This window comes from Antechinus flavipes, chromosome 3 (assembly GCF_016432865.1).
Source record: "Antechinus flavipes isolate AdamAnt ecotype Samford, QLD, Australia chromosome 3, AdamAnt_v2, whole genome shotgun sequence".
Lineage (NCBI taxonomy): Eukaryota > Metazoa > Chordata > Mammalia > Dasyuromorphia > Dasyuridae > Antechinus > Antechinus flavipes.
The window spans coordinates 67,935,383-67,959,304 of NC_067400.1; the positions used below are offsets into that span (position 1 = coordinate 67,935,383).

Sequence of the window (23,922 nt, forward strand, 5' to 3'; positions counted from 1 at the left end):
TTTGCTACTGCCCATTCCAGAACTATATTTGAAATTTTCAATGACTTGTCTGAAGAAAAGTATATGACATGATGGATACTTGATCTCCATGTATAAGTACCAATGCCCCTATTTTAGAAGTAATTTTCAGATCATTTGTTAAAATCAAGTATTAAGATCCCTAGCACTATGTTAAGTACAAAATGTGAGAGAGTATCAGTGAAAGAAAGAGAGAGCTAGAGAAAGTGGGGAGGGTAGCAGGCCTTAGTTTCATGATAAATATCCCAACTAGGACTTTCAAATAAAAGAGAAAATTATTGGGTTAATACATTCTTGAAAAACTATGATTAAGAATTAAGTCAGGGGCAGCTAGATGGCACAATGGATAGAGCACCAGCTCTGAAGTCAGGAGGACCTGAGTTCAAATCCAGCTTCAGATACTTAACACTTCGTAGCTGCGTGACCCTGGACAAGTCATTTAACTCCAATTGCCTCAGCAAAAAAAAAAAAAAAAAAAAGACAGTATTATTTTCCCACTTTCCTCCATACAGAACACAGTTTTCTTAGAGAATATTTGGATTTAAGAGAAAACCCAATGGAAGAGTATTCAAAGTAACTTACTAACTAAACTCTCAACTAATGGGATCATAGAGCTGGAAGGAACCATAAAGATCATCTAATTCATTCCCTTCATTTTATAGCTCATGAAAATGAGGCCTCTAGAAATAAAGTGATTTTTAACAAAGTTGCTCTGTCTCCTGAGACTTCCAATTCTGTTCATATTCCCTTTTACCATATTGCAATGTGAACAAGTCAGTATTTTAGTTCTTCCTCATTCTTCCCTTTAATGTTGTAATGAAAAAGAGAGAAAAACAGAGACAGAGACAGAGAGAGGAGAGACACTCAGAGAGACAGAAACAGAGACAGAGATACACAGTAAGAAAAATGGACAGGCTCAAAGATAAATTTAAATTTTTAAAAAACTGGAATTAAGGATAAGTAAAAATTGTAAAAGATCAGAGGTTTAGACTTGGCAGTTACCTCAGAGATTATCTAGTTTAGCCCTCTCACTCAGTGGCTATGTGATAACAAACAAGTCATGTAACCTCTTTGAGCCTCAGTTTCCCTAACTGTAAAAAAGGTAGTTGAACTTAATGATCTTTAAGGTCATTTCCAGCCCTAAATCTATGATCCTACATAGACATACAGGCAATCCATTGTTTTCTGCCACTTTTTTGCATGTGTGGTAAAAAGAGCTGATATTTTTGTATGCTTTTATATTTTTCCCTGCTTTAATTATTTTGTATTCCTCAAACCAAAACAACTGTTTTACCTCCCTTGTGAACCTCTTCTTTATATAGTTTGGTCTAAACCTGCTGCTTTCTCCAATATGTTCTCTTTGATATTATTTCTAGCTCTTCTTCAAGGATATCTAAGACTGTGAAGTTGTTTGCTACCAAAAAACCCAATCTTTTCCATCTAGTCTTTTCATTGTCTTTCTTCCAGTTTCAACTTTTAATGCTCTTAAAATGACACTTTGCATTTCAGTTTTTTGTCAAACCATCTTTAAACTTCTGCATTCTGCTGAAGCTTTCTTTAATAAGGATTTTTTTTCCCCACTTGACAAAAGTTATTTATTTCTAACACATTTTCAAAAATTTTATTTTTGACTGGACTCAGATTTCTAAGTGGAAGCTCTCAGGGAAGAAAATCAGTGTCTCTTAATGATCTATTCCTGTTATTTTTCTTTGGCCTCCTTCATTCTTTTGGCCAAAAGCTTGGTGTATTCAGCTGTTTGTTCCTTGTTCTTCTGGGTATGTTGCTTCTTCAAAGCAATACATCCATCTTGTGCTGCAAAACACGGGTAGTCATCAGACACCAAGTTTTAGGAACCTTGCTCCTGAGTTTCTTACCTCTTTCGTTGAGGTGTTTCCTCCCAACATACTGCCAGACTTCATCTTCTGTGGACAAGTTGAAAAGTTTGTGTATTTTGCTAGCTCTTTTGGGCCCCAAGTGATGAGGTACAGTTGCATTAGTCAGTCCTGGAATATCTTTCTCACTTTTCTTCACAATTAACCAAATTGAGGACATTTAGATTGGCATCCACAATATAGCCCCTAACAGATTTATGTTTTCTTCTAGGACAATAGGAAGAATGGTCCTTACTGAGCAACAATAGAACAGGTCTGTGAGCCAAAACACCTTTGATTTGTGGAGAAGCTTTATTTGTTATTCCCACCACTGACACAGTCCACATAACCCTTTCATTCTTCATCCAGAGTATCAGCAGAAATTTCGGTGACCATTCATTTCTCATAAAAAGTCTGTAGCTTTCTCCTATCATTGACTTTGTTGAGTTTCTGATAGCCAGTGACTGGGAAAGAATGTTGAGTTTCATTTTTGCATGGCCACCTGCTCCAGATCTGCCATGGGAAAGAACAATAAGGAAATTTTTAAGCTCACAATCTCTGCCATTCTTCTTTCTAAGATTTTACTAATGCTTGGCACATAATAAACTCTATATAAATATAAGCTATTATTACCATATACCAGTTTTGCTCTTGAATGTACTCTTTTTTAAATTTGAAAAATTATGAAATATTTAAGAATTGAGGCATTTTTAGTCAGTTAGCCTGTCAATAATTATTTAAGCATCTACTATGTATCAGGCATGGTACTAAGCATTAGGATATAAAGAAAGACAAATGACAGACCCTAGTTTCATGAAACTCACAATCTATTGAAGGAAGACCACATATAAAAGGAAATGGAAAATGAAGGGAAAGGAGAGAGGATTCTTCATATAAGGGCATGATGAAGTCCTGCAGCTGGGTGGGAAATGATGAAGTGAACTGTTCTGAGTACCCTCCTTAAATGGAATTCTTAGGTTTTCTCATTAGGAAGTGTTTACATTGATGAAACTTCTGTATGATATTATTATAAACAATATTAATGTTATTGTATCAAATTTGTCTGTCACTTTGACAGGCATTAATAACTTATTTATTCTTATTTCAAAAGTCCCTTTAATGGTTCAAACACTTTTTGCTGAAACAAAAATCTAATACTAATATTCTTCTGGTAATTTTGTATGGGTGTGAGATATAGAACATTACAATTTTCCAAAAAAATGGAAAATGAGTATTGCTCAGAGTTGACTGAAGGTTGTATGGTGGGTGGGTATAGGGTGAAACACATTAAAAACAGGAATTACAAAGGAGAAGGAAATTAAAGTATGTCAACAGACTAAATGAATAAAAGAACATGAGCTGGTCATGTAAAGAGAGTGAGGGATGATCAGTGGACAAACTGTGCTCTGTTAAGTATCCTCTCCATATCAAGAGACACAGAGAAAGGCACCAAGCAACTATGTTGAATATGGGGAACTGGTAGACAAATATCAACAATGCTTGCACAAGATAGACACTTGTGAATGGCTGTGGTTTGTCCTGTTGAAGGGAATTAATTAGACTCCAAACCCATTTGATAATCAAATATACCTAGTTGCATTTTCAATTCTTTTGAATTTTGATGATACTGATTTGAAAGTAATTATGAGAATTAGAAAATGTGAAAAGTAACAATGTACATACAGATTTGACTATATGACTGTAGTATGTTGATAATTGGCTGTGTCACATTGAATTCTTCTTATTTTGATAGCATTTTATTTTTCCAAACACATGCAAAGATAGTTTTCAACATTCACTTTTGTAAAACCTTGTGTTCCATTTTTTTTTTCTCCTTCTCCTTCCCCTACTCTCTCCCCAAGACAGCAAGCGATCTGATATAGGTTAAACATGTGCATTTCTTCTAAATGCATTTTCTTATTTGTCATTCTGTGCAAAAAAAAAGTCAGATCAAAAGGGAAAAAAGCACAAGAAGGAAAAAAAACCAATCAAACAAAAACAGCCAAAAAAAAAAAAAAAAACCACCTTTGATCCACATTCAGTCTCTATAGTACTTTCTTCTGATGTGGATGGCTCTCTCTATCACAAATATATTGGAATTGCCTTGAATCACTTTATTGTTGAAATATTAAGTCCATCACAATCCATCATCACATACTCTTCTTGTTACTGTGCACAAGTACTATGTCCTTAGTTCTGCTCATTTCACTTAGCATCAATTCAATCACACTGAATTCTTAATGATCTGGCTCTACCTCAAAGTTTTAGCAACTTTCAAGTAGCAGGTAGGGCACTATGAAATTGTTCTAGTGTATTCTTTGTGTAGTGAATAAGAGCTTTGATAGTTTTAAGAAAGGCAGCACATATAGTAGAATAATCCTGGAACTTGGACTTGGAAGAGAGCAAAGTTTGAATTCTACCTCCAAAATTTTTATTTATGTGACTATGGGAAAATGATTTAATCTCTCTGAGTTTTAGTTTCCTCATCTGTAAAATGAAGATGATAATAATAGCAATTACTGCAAAGGATTTTTACAAGGTTCAAATGAGATAATGTATGTAAAGCCCTTTGCAAATCTCCATCCCTATATTCCCAAGTGTTATATAAATGGCAGCTGTTATTTCTGTGTAGCTTCTGAAAATAACCCTTGAGTAGGTCATTTGAATTTCAGGCTAGGAAGCTGGAAGCATTGTTCAATTTAATTCAATTTCAGTAGGATAGACATTTCTTTTTTTTTTTTTTAGGATAGACGTTTCTTAAGTTATTTTGTGTTAGTCACTGAACAAGGTGCTAGAGATTGGGAAGAACAAACAATCAAATTTGGTTAGAGAATATTGTTTGAAAGGGAATGTCATGACAAAAATTAGAAGATTCTGGAGAGTCTTAACAAAATATTTGTGTATTTTATCTTTTAATTCTTAAGGAAAATGATGTGATTAAGCTTCTGCCTTCAGAAGATTTCTTTCTTTTGAAGGTTGGGTTGGAAATGGGAGAAGCAAGAAGCAGAGATAAAAGTTAGAAGACTATTGTAATTGTCAATACAAAAAGTGATGAATATATGGATTGGGTGGTGACAGAGGAGGTAAATAGAAAAAAAATATGAAAATAGAGTCAATTTGGCAACTAATTGGATGCAGAGTGAGGAATAGAGAAGATTATAAGCTTTAGTGTCCAGATAACAAAAAAATAATAGTACTAATAACAAAACTAGGGGGAGTCAAAAAAAAAGGATCAAGTTTTATGGAGAAGATAATGAGTTCAACTTGTGGCATATCAAGTTCTCTGAGACTGTTGGTAGTGCATTGAGATGGAGATATAAATTAAGGGGCTGTTTCCCCAGACTTTTGTTATCCAAAGCTCTAGTCTGTAAAGTTGAGAAACCCAAGTATTAATTTGTAAATACAAGTGAAATCATCCTCCGCTGCTTTTCAGAATATCCCAGTGGTCTACTACTCCCCAATTGAAGTACATATATAACTCATAGCTCACATGTCTTCAGTTTGTTGTAGTAATGTGCCATCTACCTGGAACTCTGTTATTTGGAAACTACCTATTTTTAACAGTTTAGAAACAGGAAATAAGCAAAAGTAGCCCCTGGGTAGCAACTAAAATAGGTGTTACAATCTATTCACATTACTCTCAAGAGAGCTCTTATTCTTATTCTATGGATGTTTATTGTATGTACTTTATACAATTCTAACATACTTTTATAATCATTTTCTATGTCCTCACTCAGAAACTATTGTCTCACTTTTTTAATATTGTTCTAACATACTTGCTATTTAGTTTCTAATTCCATAGCAAATTAGAAAAAGTAAATTAGACAGTGAGAGATTGATGTAGTCCTGACACATTGACAGAAATGAGTAATATAGTTGATTTTCTACAACACTTTTAATATTCACAAAGAACATCTCATCTGATTTATTCCACAGAGCATTTCTGTGAAGCAGATGTTACAGATCCTATTGTCTTTGTTTTATAGCTGAGGCATAGAAAATTAAGTAATTGACCTGTATCCACACAATTAATAACTATCAAAGGCAGGTTCTAAACACAAGACTCTCTTCTCTTTAATCCAAGGTTCTTTTTATCTCATTGTGTTGTCTTCAAAGCAGAAGCAGTTAACAACTGGACGGCAAGGGAGGACACAAATATTTTTCCTGCTTGGTTCTGAAAGGCAAAAACCAGGACTGGGTAGGTGGAAGCTTCAAGGAGGCGAGATCAGACTGAAGGTAAGGAAACTTCCTAACAACTATAAATATAAATCAAAAGTGAGATTGGCTATTTGGGCATATAATGAGTCATTCCTCCTTCCAATCCCCCAACTCCCTCCACACCATTGTATGTTTTCAAGCAGGGTTTGTTTGACTAACTACTTGTTGGATATAGAGAGGATTCGTCTTCATATGTAGATTAATCTAGATCCCAACTTCTTAAACTGTGGTTTGCAGCCCCACATGGGGTCTCACAATTGTGAATGTGAGGGTTGTGAAATTGTGATTTATTATCAGTAAATATTTGATTTGTGTATCTATTTTATATACCTATATACCTGGGATCATGTAAAAAAAATTCAGGCAAAAAGGGGTCAAAGTGGAAAAAGTTGAAGAAGCTAGATAACTGCTAAGGTCTGTTCCTGTCTTAAAACACTATGAGAGGGAATAGGTAGATGGCACAGTAAATAGAGCACCAGCCCTGAAGTCAGGATTACTTATATATAGTTCTATATATAGTCCTATATATATGACGGAGTTCAAATCCAACTTAGACACTTAACATTTCATAGCTGTGTAACCCCATACAAGTCACTTAACCTCAATTGTCTCATACTAATTTTTTTAAAAAGAGAAATGCTATAAGAGAGGCATAAAAACTTAAGAAGCACAATATCTTGGGACCTTTTGGTAAGAGGTGTAAAGATAAATAGTCTCAAAGAATATCACTGCACTGTATAATATGATAGGAAAGTCAAAAATCATCGTCTGATATTTTCTATTGAAGAGATCAAGATGGTACTTTTGAAAATGATTTAATCCAAAAAAATTAAAACAAAAGGAAAAAAAATAGTGCATTTAAAGAAGCAAATCTACAGCATTCTTGGAAACTTAGTTTTTCAGGTTGTTGCATTCCTTGATAATTTTAGATAGGCAAAATTTCTTGCTTTTTATGCATGGTAATAATAAACAACCTATTAAATAATACATTTCTGGGGTAAAAGAGAGAATTCACAATCCAATGTGCTTGACAAAACCAAGTGAATTATGTTCCAGGAGAACAAATTTCCATAAATATCCACAAGTGTGACAGGCTGACCTTGTACAGCACGTCTCTGAAAAATCTACTGTCAATATTCAGGGTTAGGTTCAGGAAGATGAAGAAAGCGACTTTATTAATATTGATTTAAACTTGACTTCCAAAATTTTTGAAATGTCTTTATTTTTCAAAATAATTTATTATTTTTTGTTTGCAACATTCTTTTCTAAGTTTCAAATTCTCTTTCTCTCCCAACTTTCCCTCACCCATTAGGAAGGTAAGCAAAGTAATATCATTTATACATGTGAAATCTTGTAAAACATTTCTTTATTAGCCATATCACAAAGAAACAACAAAATTAAAAGCCAAAAAAACCCAAACAAACAAACTTTAATTTGTACTCAGAGTTCAAGTCTCTCTTTGGAGATGGATAACATTTTTTCATAATGAGACCTTTTGAATTGTTTTGGATTACTGTATCAATCAGAATAGCCAGTTCTTTTACAATCAATCATTATTACAACACTGTTCTTACTATACACAATGATTTCCTTGTTCTTCTCACTTCATTTTGTATCAGTTCATATAATCTTGCTATATTTTTCTGAAACCACCTCCTTGTCATTTCTCATAACACAATAGTGCTCAATCACAATCATTTGTCACAACGTGTTTGCTCATTTCCCAATTAATGGGTATCTCCTCAATTTCCAACTATTTTCTACCACAAAAAGAGTTGTTATAAATATTTTGTAGATATAAATACTTTTTTTTATCTCTTTGGGGTACAGACCTGGTAGTGCTATTGCTGGATCAAAGAATATAGGCAGTTTTATAGCCTTTTGAATTTAGGTCCAAATTGTTCTCCAGAATGATTTAGCTCATAATTCCACTGACAGTTTATCAGTATACCTATTTTCTCTGACCCCCTCCAAAGTTTGTCACTTTTGATAAGGTGTTTTAATTGCATTTCTCTAATCAAAGTGGAATTATTATGTTACTATAATTTTGACGTTTTCTAAAAGCTGCCTATTCATAAATTTAACTTTTTTTTTTCAGTAGGAGAATAGATCTTATCTTTATAAATTTGACCCAATTCCCTATATTTTTGAGATAAAGACCTATTTTTTTCTTTGCTTTGTCTAAGATCATATTTACTACCCCTGCTTTTTTTATTTCAGCTGAAGGAAAATAGATTCTTCTCCAGACCTTTATAAAAATTGTGTATGGTTTTCAGTTTCATGTTTGTCTCTTTTAAATAACATATTGTTGGAGAGTAGTTTCTAAGCCATTCCATTCTTCTTCCATTTTATGGAATTTATGGAATTCCCAAGCCATTAATTTTCTTTTAGTGATTTTCTTGCATTACTCTAATTTCTTTTTCCAATTTTTATCTCTTTCTTTAAAAATGCTTCATAGAATCCCTATTGGGCTTGAGTCCAATTAGCATTTTTTTTGAGGATTTGGTTGTAGATATTTTCATATTCTCATTTAACTTTATGTGTCAGTCTTCCTTGCTACTGTAGTAACTTTTTATGGTGAAGTTGTTGCTATTATAATTTTGCTGTTTGCTCACTTTTCCAGCTTATTTCTTGACTTTGAACTTCATGTTTAAATTGGACTTTGCCCCCCTGAGAATTGGGGAGGCACTATCCCAAGTTTTAGACTTTTTAATTTTACTGTTTTCAGAGCTAGTTCTGGGGTCTGCAAGTTTTCTGTGCTTCAAAGGTGGCATGACTCCAGAAGATCTATGGTCATTGTCCTCCTGTTCTGAACTCTGGTCTTTACCCAGGAAAGACCCTTCTTTCCTTATAAACACAAGTGCTAGTGTTCCTCTCTGCCTTGGAAATGTAACCTTAGTCCCTGCTTCCTTGTGACTGATCCCAAACATTCCTCTCCATCCTGGAACTACAACCAGAAATGCTTATGAGCATAGAGTTTGCAATTAGCACCAGTTTTACTCAGTGCAGCAAAAGTACTTATACTTTCCTTATGACCAGTTATGTAATCTGGACAGCTCCCCCCCACATTTCAATGTCACAGACCTTGCTTGTCAATGACCTTGTTGTATCATATTAGAAAAACATCCCACCCTTTTGTTAGTTATGCTGCTTAAAAATTTGATGTGAGGAGTTATTTTAGAGTTGTTTAGAGGGGAATGGAATGGTTTGCTGCTTATGCTCTACTGTTTTTGCAAGGATCTAAAAAATCATTTAATCAGAAATAATAGGTAGCATTTATAAAGAGCTCCAAGCATCTACTTATGTTATCTTCTTTTATCCTTAGAGTAATCCAGTTATAAAATAGAAAAGAGCACTAGTAGTTGTGCTATAGGAGAGGAGGGCCCTTCTTAATTAATAACAAACATGCTCTATTTTAAAGATTATTTTCATTTTTACAGATCAGGAAACAGACTTGTAGAGACTGCCTAAGGTCACACAGATATTAAGAAATGTAATCTTCATTCAGACCCAAGTCTAATGACTTCAAATCCAGTTCTTTTTTTTTTTTTGTACCAGGCCTATATAATCTCTATTCTTTTTTAAATCTTTCTTTTCATTTCTTTTACACCATAGCATCAAGCAGTTGGGCATTATGTTGTTTAAATCGATATATGCACTCAGGCACATACAGAATATGTAAGATTTAGCTTCTAGGACTCTGAATTGAAAGAAACCCAAGACATCCATCTCACATTAGTCTACACATACTCATGGGTACTCATGGAACACTAAGCAAATCTGAAGCTTTATGTGCCCTTTAAAAGATAAAATCTTTAGAGAGAAGCTTGCCAGGGTCTCCATTAATTCTCTTGCAAATGGTTTGTGCATCATCAAATAACAATAATAAATATCTCCTAGTCACACTAAACTATCAGTTTGCAATTGATTCTGTGCATTACTCCACAATAAAGTATCCTGAATGACAATGTAGATTAATAGACAAAGACAATAGCAATAAATTTGAATCACATTTTCAATCTCCCAAAAGCCTCCAGGCCACAAAAGGGATCCAAGTACACACGGTTCAAGTACACACAGAAAGATTAAATACCAGGAATTTTTTTTTTTTGAGATATGGCCAGGTCTGAATAAAGCTTAAATTTCAGTAACAATACATACCTTATCCTGAAATATGATGTCAGGACAAAGTAACAGGTCCCTTTTTCACACTTTTGAATGAGTTTTTAAGGAAATCAAAGAAAAAAATAAGCCAGTCAACAATTCCAGAAACAGATATGCCAATTAAATTTTAAAGAGCAGAGAAAGTCCCTTTCCCTAAATGTACACTTTTTTCAGAGTAATTTAAATTGGGCTTTGGCACATGGTCAGCTGAATGATAGAGTAATTATAGCTGAAATATTTTTAGTATATTGGAACTCCTCTCAAAGAAATCAATCAAAGTTTTGGGAAAGCTCTGTAGAAGGGTTTTTTGAGTTTTTCCACGTCAAAGACTGGTTTAATATTAGTTTTAGTTCTAGGTCACTGCTGGTATAAAGAATTCCTGAGAGTAGTTAGGGTAAGATTACTGGAATATCCATCCACTCTGGAGAAAACATAGATGTGCAATGAAGTAAATAATCCTCCTATGCTAGGAAAAACTATAATATTCATGACATATTACAATCTTCTGGAGTCATCAGGCACCAAGATTCCAATTCTCTTCCCCTTCTCACCATCCTTTCTTGTTTGAGATTCATGGAAATATTCCCAGAAATGTCTACTGGGGGTCAAGGAAATGGGTTGTTTCTGCCTGCATCCTTCTTACATTTTCCTTCCTATGCCGGCTTTTAGGATTATCACAAATAGTCTGTATGACATTTCCAATTGGGTACACAAGAACTCAGGAGGTAGGTAGTCAATCATTTATCTCCCAGAAATCCAAATAAATTGAACTGAGGCAACTAAAAGAGCTGATGGTCTAGTAAACTATTCAGGAATATGTGGGAAAACTCTCCTTCATTACATGAGAAGGACTTGGGTTTTTGAAACTATGAATCTTGTTTAAATGTCTTGTAGGTTCTTAAATATGGGCCAAGCAAGTTCATTGGATAATAGAATCTGTAGAAAGCAGAGCTCATTTCTGAGGGAGATACTAAATGGAACCTGATCTCCAAAAATCATATCACATAGGTTGCACTCTAATCCAGACCCACAGTTTTAGGGTTGACTTGGAATTGCACCAGTCTTTGAAAGGAGGAGAAAAGGACATCAAATCCCTGTAATGTCTCTAATAATATTAACAAATACATCAGAGCCTTGTCCTGGGGCATTGGGAGATGAACAACTGTTAAATTGATTGGTAACTAACACCTACACCAACAAATGCATGTCTGAGATGGGAAGGACTCACTAGTAGCTATTGATTTAAATCAGTTGGGTTAATTAAATCTATTGTCTAGAGCAGAACATCTTAAATGTTTTCTACTTGGGATCCCTTTTCACCCTAGAAAATTTTATATGATTATAAGTATATAAAATCAGTATGCAAATCAAACATTTACTGATAATAACTCATAATTTTGTGACTTCCACATTCATTTATGTGATCATGACCCACAGTTTAAGAAGCTTTGTTCTAAAGAAAGAGGTTGCAAGTAATTCTTAGGAAAGAACCACCCCCCAAAATTGGCTTATCTACTTTCCAGTTCACTAGCCCAGAAACGGATCTTTTTCTAAAGAAGAATGAGGCAATGAAAAACCCTTGTTATTATCTCAACTGAGGAAAAATACCTTCTGCTACTGATCTCTGACTCCCTAGACCCATCTCCACCAGCCCTTCCTTTTTACTAAATTGAACTTGAAAGGAAGCCAACAACCTCATCTGGATTTGCAAAGGAAGAGTGAACTATGACATTCTAGACCAGCCAAGGATTGTTTGAATCTTGTTTGATCCTATATAGGGTGTTTAATGTTTATTCTCTCTTGGTTTCCCAGGGTTTCACTAACTCTAGCTTTCAAGACTGGCCAAACTGTAGTATCTACTTAGATGCCATTTTAGCCCTGACCTATAAACAGACTGGCACACATTTTTCTCCAATGCCCACACCTCCTTTTCAATAAATTAGAGGGATGCCAGTTGTACTGAGGGAGTTGAAGTTTCTGGAACATTGGATCATTTGAGGTGAGTTGCATAGAGATGTGTGTCTCAATAGATGACTTTTCCTGACTTGTCCTGTGATCACACTAACACATCAGGACTAAGGGATCAGGAAATATAAATTGTCACCATAGAAGGTTACAATTTTAGAAATTTGAGTCATTTCAGATCCCAGAACATTCTGCATCTTAACTCCAGATTTCATGCCAGTCTCCTCTTTGGAATATCTACTCCTGAGGCTGGTTTTCCACTCAGCTCAGGTCATTTAATTTGGTCCTTGTAAATTGTATTGATGCCCCCCCCCCCTTTTTAATATCATGATAATTTCCCAAGTCAAGTACTTAACACACTAACATTGAACCTTTCATTTTAACAAGTTAAAGAATTTAGTAAAGCAATTTAGCAACAAAGAGAACACATCTGAAGTCATTTGTAAAATTCCATATCCACAGTCCCTCACTTTTCCTGAGGACAGGAAACTATGTTTTGCATCATAGACTCACAGCTGGAAACAACTTCAAAGGGCATCAAGTATACTCCCTTCATTTTACAGATGAGGAAACTTCAGGAAGTTCAGGGAAATGATGTATGTACATTAACTGGAACAAAGTAAAATAATTGTTTTAAAATATAATAAACTAAATTTTTTGCATCTTAAAAAACAAACTTTTAACACGAATGGTCCCCTTTTTGCACCAGTCATTTGCTTTATATGATTTCTTATTGCACACATAAGATTTTAATATGTATTTTAATTTGGGAATCCTGCAATCAACTAGTCTTTCTAGGTATTCCTTCCATCCCTTTTAACAATTTCCTGGTTTTTGTAATCTGCTTTATACTTTTAATGTTATACATTTATAGTTTTATAATCTTTTTAGGTTTGTAAGTCTCAGTAAAATTCTTTGAACCTCCATCATCTCTTATTTGTGAGAATTGTTCCTAATTTAAACCCATGGACTTAGATAATTTAGATACATTTCTTTAAGCATCTGCTCTATTCCATTTGGAACCAGCATTATCCAGAATGGGTGTGTAATTAAAACAATCAGATCTTTACCATCGGTCTATGTCTCTTTGTGTCATATAGGCATGACTTAAAGTGGGCAAGTTAAGTTATTTGCTTGCCTGATTAAGAATAATAAAATCTTGATACTTTGTTCTTTGTCAGTTTTCATTTTCAATTTCTTACTTGAAATCAAACTGTTGCTGTACTTTTTGTGTGCCGTGCCATATAGTGGAAGTAAAATCATATGACTTACATTTCTAATCCATTGGCTTCAATCTCTTTGTCATGGATGAAATCACATTAAGGCACAAATGCATTTGCCAAACCAATTTTGTTTCCTGAACATGCTGACAGATAGTCAAACAATTGGTAAGTGGAGACCAATCAAAAAATTCTTCTCAGTTGTTACGAGAAGAAATAGCAGTCAGTTTGTATTCTGGTAAACTGTTCAGAAGAGACCCTCTTGAGCATAAATGGAATCTGCTTGAAATGAGTCTGCTGTTACTCAAGTAGTCTGAATACATCAGGAAAGAATGACTTTGGTTTAGGAATAGAGCTGTAGTGTGGTTGCAGATGTCACTATCAAAGTAAGAATTGCTTTAGTACCTTAGTAAAAAAAAAAATTATTATGCCAAATGTTTCAAAATGTCCCTTGTTGGTGGTGTTTCAGTTGAAAGAAGTTTCCTAGATATCAGCGGGTCAAGTTTCCAATGCTCCTTGGCTTTAATGTGATCTAAAAGAGTAATGAGCTAAAGAAAGCTAGAATTATGATACCTTCCACAAATCACTAGCCCTGACTTTGCTCATTTGGATTTTTGTAATCATTTATTTAGATGCTAGGATAAAAGTAAATGCTATGAGAAAAAAAATGTCATTTTGATAGTCAGCTGGTGTTCATTATCAAACTATGGTGGAAAAATCAGCTGGAAATGAGACCACTCATAGAAAACTCTAAACAAAGAGCTTCTTGGGTACTTGAAAGCTCCCTGGAACCCATCCCAGCCACACTGGATTTCCTTGTAATAATAATAATGATAATCATAATAGCTAACATACATGTCTTCTAGTACTCTCCAGCCACTAGGTTAAGTGCTTTACAAATATCTCAGTTGATCTTCACAACTGTGGGAGGTAGGTGCTATTATTATCCCATTTTATAGTTAAGGAAAGACAGGCAGACCAGTTTAAATGACTTGGTCCATGGTCACATTGCTAATAAGTGTCTAAAGCCATATTTGAACTAAGTCTTCCTCTCTCCAGACCTAGTACTCTATGCACTGCATCACTCTAATCTTCATGTCTCTTGGCTAGGTATGCTTCTTTCTCTTCACTTTTCATTTCCTTCCCACAATATAATGGAATGATTTCTTGGCAAAAGATAGTGATTTGGAAATTATGAGCACCATTAGTCTAGCCCTTTGGGGCAAATTCACACATGATTTTTTTTTCTAACATCAGAGGAAGGTTCCAGTTAAGATCTGAAATTTAGAACTTAAGATATACTTTGTGATTATTAAATGATTTAAATCAGATCATCCAGGTTATAAGCATCATAGATGGCTTTGAACCCAGATATTCTGATTCCAGAGCTAATTACTATATAATAATTTTCTATTATTCATGAGAATACTAATATATAAATCACAGGACTTGATTTTAGTTTTGATTCTGTCACTAAGGAGTTATGTGACTTTGCTCAAGTCAATTTATTTTTGAAGACCTCAGTTTTCCCATCTGATAAAATCATAGTGTTAGATTGGATAATCCCTAAATTCCATTTTATTGAGTTAAAGCAATAGCCATTAGTCTCACTGGCCACAAAGGGTACTTTCAATGTGAATAATATTAATAGCAGTTACCCAGTCCTGGATTTGGACTCTTTGGACAAATCAGTAAGCTTCTGTGGGACTCAATTTTCTCCTTTATAAAATGAGAAAAATGATATAGAGATCCTTTAAAGTCAGTTTCAGTTGTAAAGTTGAAGAATTCATGACAAGAGGCATTGTATAATTGGTTTATAATCTCAAAAACATCTTGGAGGACTTTGAAGCATCCCAAAGAGATAAGTAACACATGCCAGGTTAGATGGAAGCTGCACATTGGAAAAAAATAATACTAAGATTAACATGAAGAGAATTAAATTTGGCTGAGTGCTAAATGGGACAAAAGATTAAATATGAAAAAAGGCACAACTGTTATGCTAACAGAGAAGGAGAATAAGTAACTATGGACCAGCTGCCATAAAGATTTCTTTATGCCAAAGTGGCAAATATGTTAATTGCTGATTAAGCCAACACCTGGGAAGTTAAAGCTGGTTACAATCAAAAAGGGATGGCTCATGAGTAAAGGAAAGAGGAATAATGCTGTGTATTCTTGCCCAATATTATTGCCTTATGTTATCTGGTATCCAGCTGGGATTAACAAAGCTGACTAGGGTTTCATTTGACAAGCATTCAGCAAATATATATTAAGTACTTGACACTATTAAGTAACACTATCTAGTAGCTAGATAGCACAGCAATTAAAGGACATGATCTGGAGTCAGGAAGACTGAGTTCAAATGTTGATATTTCTCTCCAATCTATCTAATGGCTCCTTATTTGTTGCTTAAACATGTCTTCTCCTTCCTTAAAAAAAATCCTCATTGATCCTGTGATCTCTCCCAGTTAACATCCTATATCTCCCCTCCCTTCCTAGTTACTTTTTTGAGATGATCTTCTATTATTGGTCTCTCTACTTTCTCTTTTTTCATTCTTCCCAAATTCTCTGTTCTCTGGCTTCTGATTCTATTATTTGTCTGAAACTGCTCTCTTCAAAATTATTGAATTACCAAATCAAATAGCCTTGTCTCTCTCTTTTTAATTAAAGCTTTTTAATTTTCAAAAGATATGTATGGATAATTTTTCGACATTAACCCATATAAAACCTTGTGTTCCAATCCCCTTCCTCCTTTCTCCTCATACCCTCCCCAGATGGCAGTTAATCTAATATATGTTAAACATGGTTAAAAAATATGTTAAATCCAATATATGTATACATATTTATACAATTATCTTGCTGCACAAGAAAAGTCAAATCAAAAAGGAAAAAATGAGAAAAAAAATAAAATACTAGCAAATAACAACAAAAAGAGTGAAAATGCTATGTTGTGATCCACACTCAGTTCCCATAGTCCTCTCTCTGGGTGTAGATGGCTCTCTTCATTGTTAATTATCTCACTGTTAAAGAGAGCCACGTCCATCAGAATTGATGTAAATTATTGATAGTATATTATTGATGTTGCTGTGTACAATGATCTTCTGGTTCTGCTCATTTCACTTAGCATCAGTTCATGTAAATCTCTCCAGGCTTCTCTGAAGTCATCCTACTGGTCATTTCTTACAGAACAATAATATTCCATGACATTCATATGCCATAATTTATTCAGCCATTCTCCATTTGATAGGCATCCATTCAGTCTCCAATTTCTTACCACTACAAAAAGGGCTGCCGCAAACATTTTTGTACATGTACCCTTTCCCTCCTTCAAGATTTATTTGGGATATAATCCCAGTAGAAACACTTCTGTGTCAAATATACACAGTTTGATAACTTTTTGAGCATTGCTCCAAATTGCTCTCCAGAATGGTTGGATCACTTCATAATTCCACCAACAATGTATAGTGTCCCAATTTTCCTACATCCCCTCCAACATCCTCACTGAAGTTTCCTGTCATTTTAGCCAATCTGAGAAGTATGTGGTGGTACCTCAGAGTTGTCTTAATTTGCATTTCTCTGATCAATAGTAACTTAGAGCACCTTTATTCATGACTAGAAATAGTTTTGATTTCTTTATCTGAAAATTGTTTGTTCATATCCTTTGACCATTTATCAATTGGAGAATGGCTTGAATTCTTGTAAATTTAAGTCAATTCTCTCTATATTTAAGAAATGAAGCCTTTATTAGAACTTTTGAATGTAAAACATATTTCCCAGTTTATTGCTTCCCTTCAAATCTTGTCTGCATTAGTTTTGTTTGTACAAAACCTTTTAAATTTAATATAACCAAAATTATCTATTTTTTGTTTAATAATGATTTCTAGTTCTTCTTTGGCCACATGTCTAAATCATTTTGACCTTATTTTAGTATAGAGTGTTAGGTTGGGTCAATGTCTAGTTTCTGCCATACTAATTTCCAATTTTTCCCAGCAGTTTTTGTCAAATAGTGAGTTTTTATTCCACAAATGGCCTTTTCTCAATCCTCATCCTTCTTGACCTTTGGTGACACTGATCATCTTTTTTTCCTGATACTCTCTTCTCTCTAGACCTTCATGATACTTTGCTATTCTGGTTCTTCTCTTACATGTCTGAACACTCCTTCTCAGGCTTCTTTTTTATATTTAATATTTTTAATTTTCCCCAGTTACATGTAAAATAATGTTTTACATTTGTTTTTAACATTTTGAGTTCCAGATTCTCTCCCTTCCTCCCCATCCTCATCCCTTTAAAAAGGCACATGGGAAATTACACAAAACATTTCCATAAAAGTCATGTGAAAGAAAACATAAATCCCCTCCCCATAAAAAAACCCTCAAGAAAAATAAAGTTAAAAGAAGAGTATGCTTCAATTTGCATTCAGATATAATCAGTTGTTTTTTCTAGATACAAATAGCATTTTTCATCATTAAGTACATCAGAATAGTCATGGATCATTGTATTGTTGAGAATAGAAAATTCATTCACAGATGATCATCCCATAACATTGCTATTACTTTGTACATTTCACTCTGCTTGAGTTCATAGAAGACTTTTCATATTTTACTAAGAGCATTCTGCTCATCATTTCTCATAGAACAATAACATTCCATCATAATCACATACCTCAATTTATTCAGCCACTCCTCAATTGATGGGCATTCCTTAAATTTTTAATTCTTTGCCCTGCTTCTCAAGCTTCTTTGCTGAATTTTCATCCAGGTGCCATCCAGTAACTCTTTCCCAACATTCTAACTTGGGCTCTATTTTCTTCTCTTTTTATTCTATTTTGCTTGGTGATTTACCAGCTCGCATAGGTTCAGTTCTCATCTCCGTGCACATAATTCTCAAATCTCATCCTTAATCTCTCTCCTTGGGACAGCCACATGGTACGATGGATAGGGTGCCAGATCTGGAATCAGGAAGACGCATTTTCCTGAATTCAAATCAGGCCTCAGACCAAAGATCTAGGTGACCTTGGGCAAGTCACTTAACCCTATTTGCTTCCATTTCCTCATCTCTAAAATGAGCTAGATAAGTAAATGACAAACCATTTTTAGTATGTCTTATCAGGAAAACCCTAAATGGATCATGAAGAATCAGACACAACTGAAAACTATTGAACAACAAAAATTGCTCTCCTGAATATCAATATTTTATCACCTCTCTGATATTTCATACTGAATGTTCATAGACATATTAAAGTCATCATATTTAAAACACCATTAATTCTCTCTCACCCAAATTCTCCCATCTCCACAGTTTCTCTATTACTATCAGGAACATCACCAGCCTTCCAGTTTGAGCTTTTCCATCCAAGCTCAAAATCTAGCCTTCATTTTCAACTTCTAGTTCAGTCTCCTCATTGCCTAAATCTAGTTAGTCCCTAGCTTTTAATCTCTCTCCATTCCAATCCATTCTTCACAAGCTCGAGAATATTCTTTGTTGTTGTTGTTGTTGTTGTTGTGGCAATTGGGATTAAGTGATTTGCCCAGGGTCTCACAGCAAGGAAGTATAAAGTGTCTGAGGTCAGATTTAAATTCAGGACTTCCTGACTTTAGGGCTGGTGCTCTATCTACTGCACTACTTAGCTCCCCCAAGAATATTCTAAGAGGCTGTATCACTCCCCTGCTTAAAACCTTTTGATGTCTCCCAATTACCTCCAAGATGAAAAGGAAATTTCTCAGCCTGACATTCTACTTTGTTGTTATTAAGTCATTTTAGTCACGTCCAACTCTTCATCACTCCACTTGGGGTTTTTTTGGCAAAGATACTTGGCAAAGTCCTTTCCTCCTCCAACTTATTTTACAAATGATGAACTGAGGCAAAAAGCTTAAATGACTTGCCCAGGGTTGCACTACTAATATTTGAGGCTGAATTAGAATTCACAAGGATGAATCTTCCTGATTGATTTCAAGTCCAGTGCTCTATCCATTGCATCACCCAGCTGCCTACTCTATAAGCCTTTATTCATATTATTCTATTCTATACCAGCGAACCTGTACTGCAAGCTTTTCTCTGAATTCTACCTTTCATTTCCCAGCTCATACATGCATAGGAGCCATTAGCATGCCTGGAAAACATTCCTTTCTCACCTTTGTCAAAATTCCTTTCTTTCTCATATGCCATAACTTCTTTGATTGCAAGTATTTTTTTTTTTTCCTTTTCCACATCCCTTTGCTTTATGCTTATCTATGGATATGCTGATCCCTTTAGCAAAATGAAAGGTCTTCTAGAATAGAACTGGTTTTACTTCAACTTCCTACATAAGTAACCTATCACAGAATCTTCCTGGTACATCCTTCATAAATATTTATTGCATTGGTTTTTTGGAAAACAATCTACAAAATTGAGTTCTCTGTTTTGATTCCTTTATGGCTCCATGTTCTAAATGGTATGAGTTCTGTCCCAACTAGTCCATCTTGACTGATTCTCTTCCATATTTTCTTATGAATCCTCCACAGTGGATTTTTGATTGAAATAAACTATTTTAGTATGAACTCTCTCAGGGGTCCTCAAACTTTTTAAATAGGGGGCCAGTTCACTGTCCCTCGAACTGTTGGAGGGCCAGATTATAGTAAAAACAAAAACTTTGTTTTGTGGGCCTTTAAATAAAGAAACTTCATAGCCCTGGGTGAGGAGAATAATCGTCCTCAGCTGCCACATCTGGCCCACAGGCCGTAGTTTGAGGACTCCTGCTAGATCATTACATATACTTAGGTCCTGAAATATTACCCCTTCCCAGATAATCTAGTTTGGCAATTTTAATATTTGACACATACATGCTTCCCATGGATCAATTCTCTTTAGAATTCAATAGGTTTACAAAACTCAAGACACAAACAGGTTTATTTACTGGTTAGGGAAGAGACCTTATGTAAAATAAAAAACACTGCATAGGAAATAATGGTATCCTCCCATTTGCAATTCTGCTTCATGGATTGTAAAACTATACAGTCTTGCACACTACAGTTTTTCTCTGATTGGAGTGTCAGTGAAAGAATGTGTAATGTTTCAACCTTTTACAATAGTTATCCTTTCAACTTATACTTTGATTTCTATTTAGTGTTACTTTTATTACAGTTCTCTCTTTCAATCACTCTCAGGAGATATTGATGGTGCTTGATCCCTCCCTTATACCAAGTTTCCCTCCCTATTTTTCATTTCACTTTACAGAAGATGGTGGTTGTTCCCTCTCTAAGGGTACCAACTCTCTTCCAGGAACTTTGCCAGTCTGTGTCATCAATCAAAACAATAACTTTTTAAAATCTGCTCTTATACTGTCTTGTATGTTTATACTGCACCTGGCCTGACACATATGTGGTCTCCAAAGGGCTAAAGGAACAATTTCCCTTTGTACACTATGGTTTGGTCTCTTTCCCCAATCCTATGTGGGCTGGGATGGTGACATCAGAGTTTAACAATCTTTTCTCTTTGGTATCTAAACAATGTGTCCCCCACCTGTTTCAGAACTCCACTTGGGTGTAGAGGCTCAGAGACTCTTTACTCTCTCCAATTATCTGTCAGTACATTGCATTTCCCATAAAGCAGCTGGATAGCATTATTCATATTACTCATGACTTCGTCCTCAAATATCCAGGGAAAAGAGAGGCCATATACTATCTCATGACAGGGAGAGAAAAATCTTTTAGTTTTAGCTACACTAAGAAAGAAAAATAAAATCTCACACACCTTAAATATTCTGTCACATAAAATAATAGCTGCAGAAATAAAATTCCCATTCCCAGAAACTCTTTTCCTTCAGTTCTTTATAAATTTCTCTGTGCAATAAAATCTCTAAATTTCTTTGAACTGGCAAACAACAAGTGTTCATAAGTTAGTGTAAAACAAAGAAAATTGAGAAGAGAAAGGACATTAATAACTTAATGAGTTAGGAAGACTCCATGGTGGAAAATGATCTCAAGTTGAGTCTTAAAGGAAGTCAAAGAGGTGAACATGATGAGGGACATGAATGTTAGTGTGCCTTATGGATGTTGTAAGGAGATGTTATGAATGCTGGGAGCAGGGAGATGAAGGAAGGCAAGAGTAGGGAATGTCTGGCCCATGAGTCATATACAGCCCACAAATTTATTTATTAAGACAACCTCAAGTGATGATGAGTTCAAAGCTAGGTGCAATAACATTCCACTGTTTTATAAGATGATAATTTTTGTATAGCCCACAAATGATTTTTATAAATATTTAAATTTTGTTTGCAGAAAAATAGTTCCCCACTAAGTAGTTCAGAGAATGACTAATCGTCCATTTTGGCTGGATTGTAAAGTTCATGAAATAGAGAAAAGGTATAATAATGGATTGAACCCTAAATTCAGAAACAAGAAACCCTGGATTTGAATCCTTATTCAGAATGTTGTCTTAATTATAACAATAGCAGATACTGTCTTAGAATACCAAAGGTCTTATACAACGAAACTTAAAGCTTATTGCAAGACAGTAAATCAAATCAATTTTATGAAGAAGGCTGACAAAATTAAGAACAGGGAGAAGGATGGAAACAGATCAGGTCCCTACTGAGACCCTGGAATAGGACACCCTCTCCCAAATCAATAAAGTCTGGTGGGTTTATATAGGGTCCTTATGTAAGTTTTGGAGAACCAGGAATTGAAGAGCCTGGACATTAGGGCTAATGCTGATTCACATTAGTAAGGAGAAAGAAAGCTCATAGTAAATTGGTAGCTACTTGATAATTAAATGCCCCGCATTTGAGGAAAAGAAGTTTAGGGTCATTATTACTGGTTATTTTGACAGGGGAACTTGGTTTTGGCAGGAAGCTTTGAACTTCCCTTTGGTTTCTTCATTTGGTAGGCCTTTGGGTCATTGGAGATACTTACTAGCTATGTGACTCTAAGAAAGTTATGATCTCTCTTATTCTCTCTCCCTCCATCCCCACCTTCCCACCATTTTCTCTCTCTGTGTCTCTGTGTGTATGTCTCTCTCTCTCTCTTTCTCTTTTTCTTTCTGTGTCTCTTCTCTCTGTCTCTGTCACTTTTATTCTCCCTCTTTCTCTTTCCTCAATAGTATTTTAATTTTCCAAATATATGTAAAGATAGTTTGCAACATTCATTTTTGTAAGACCTCATGTCCCAAATTTATCTCTTTTCCTCCCTTACTTCTCCCTCTCTCCTTTCCCAGATACAAATAATCTGACATAGGTTATACATGTTCAATACTTTTAAACATATTTTCATATTTGTCATGTTGTGAAAGAAAAATCAGAACAAAGAGAGAAAGTAAAAGCAAACAAAGACAAAAATATTAGGCCTTGATCCAAAATTCAGTCTCTATAGTTCTCTTCCTGGATGCAGATGGAATTTTCCATCTCAAATTTATTGGAATTGTCTTGATTCATGACTCTGCTGAGAAGAGTGAAGTCCATCACAGTAGACCATCACATAATCCTGTTGTCACTAGCTATGATATCCTCCTAATTCTGATCATTTCACTCAACATCATTTCATGTAATTCTTTCCAATCTTTTCTGAAATCAGTCTGCTCATCATTTCTTATAGAACAATAATATTCCATTACACTCATACATCATAACTTATTCAGCTATTTCCCAATTGATGGGCATCCACTCAATTTTCAGTTCCTTGACACTACAAAAAGAATTGCTACAAAAATTTTTGCTCATGTGAGTCCTTTTCCCTCTTTTATGCACTCTTTCAGATATAGATGCATTGTAGAGACACTCCTAGATTAAAGGGCATATACAGTTTTGTAGCTCTTTGGACATAATGTGAACTTCATTCTTTTCCTTTAGGGGTTGAACTTGATGTCCTGAGAGGTCTCTCTCCAGCTTAAATCTTATCTTGAATGGTATGAAGTAAAACTTGAAAGGTATGCAGGAATCAGATTTTGGAGGTGCAAACTGAGAGAAGAGTTTCCTTTTTATCCTGAAGGCAATAGTTATTAGTACCTTTTCACCGATAGCAAATAAAAAATTCAAAGAAGCACACAAACTCTTCTGGATCAATCATAGATTTAAGGAATTAAAACTTTAGAGTCTGCCTTCCAGAGTCATAGAGCCCTAAGTCTCAAAAAATATAGCCTGCAAAGTTTTCTGGTAGGCATCCATATGTCACTTACTTGTAATAGCCTTCTAATCTTAAGACTGTGGGATCACAGATTCAGTGCTGGAAGAAACTCCATAAATCATCTGTTCTATTCCCTGCCCATGTTGAGAAGAGGATAATGAGACCCAAAGAATGGAAGTAACTTGCCCTTGTTTTCTTGGGTTTTATTATGGATTCTCACAAAAGAAAAATTACATCAGAAAAATCATTTTGTCAGCAATGTGACAATGGAATTTTATGAAAATTTCCCATGTTGAGAGGCGGCATGACACAGTGGATGGTGGGTCAATGATAAAGTCAGAAAGATTTGAGACAAGATCTGTTTCTGACATCTAC

General features: G+C 34.9%; 1 pseudogene; it reads right to left on the reverse strand.

Moving 5' to 3' along the window:
* Positions 1–1,639: 1,639 nt before the first annotated feature.
* On the reverse strand, positions 1,640–16,971 carry LOC127557023 (40S ribosomal protein S6-like; annotated as a pseudogene).
* Between the last annotated feature and the right edge of the window lie 6,951 nt (positions 16,972–23,922).